The sequence below is a fragment of the Mus pahari genome, chromosome 14 (assembly GCF_900095145.1).
Source record: "Mus pahari chromosome 14, PAHARI_EIJ_v1.1, whole genome shotgun sequence".
NCBI lineage: Eukaryota > Metazoa > Chordata > Mammalia > Rodentia > Muridae > Mus > Mus pahari.
The window spans coordinates 15,034,407-15,035,112 of NC_034603.1; positions in this window are offsets into that span (position 1 = coordinate 15,034,407).

The following is a 706-nucleotide window of genomic DNA, read 5'->3' on the forward strand; positions in this document are numbered from 1 at the left end:
AATGTCTAACAGTGGGAAAGTAAGCAAATAAATGTGATGTATCCATGATGTAAGACATGAGCCTGATTAATCATCCTATTATAGAATTCTGGAAGTCACAATGCTACTGGGAGAGTCAAGGCACAGATTCATGCACACAGTAGGCTTCTGTGTGTGCATACAAGGCCAGGGAACAGCCATGTGTGAAAATTTATTAATGTTTGGGCTCACAGTGGGCAGAATGGAATGGGAAGAGTTTGAAATGGGAGTTATGATTTCATAATGTGTTATATGGCTTGACTGCTTTCCTATTTAAATGTGTACATATAAATGCATTGAAAGGAAATTATGTTAAGTATTAAAACAAACATCTTAGTGAATGAGTTTAGGTTGTCCATGGTGTCCTTAAATTCAATGTAGTTCTGACACAGACTCCTTAGTACATGGAGTGCAGGCTTAAGTTCTCATTTCTGACTTGTAATTCTTTTTTTTGAGAAATGATTTCATCATTCAGGTGTTGTGCAAGGCTGTACAAGATGAACAAAAGTCAGCTTTAGAACTTGTGGAATGTGCTGGGCGTGGTGGCGCACGCCTTTAATCCCAGCACTCAGGAGGCGGAGGCAGGCGGATTCCTGAGTTCGAGGCCAGCCTGGTCTACAAAGTGAGTTCCAGGACAGCCAGGGCTATACAGAGAAACCCTGTCTCGAAAAACCAAAAAAAAAAAAAA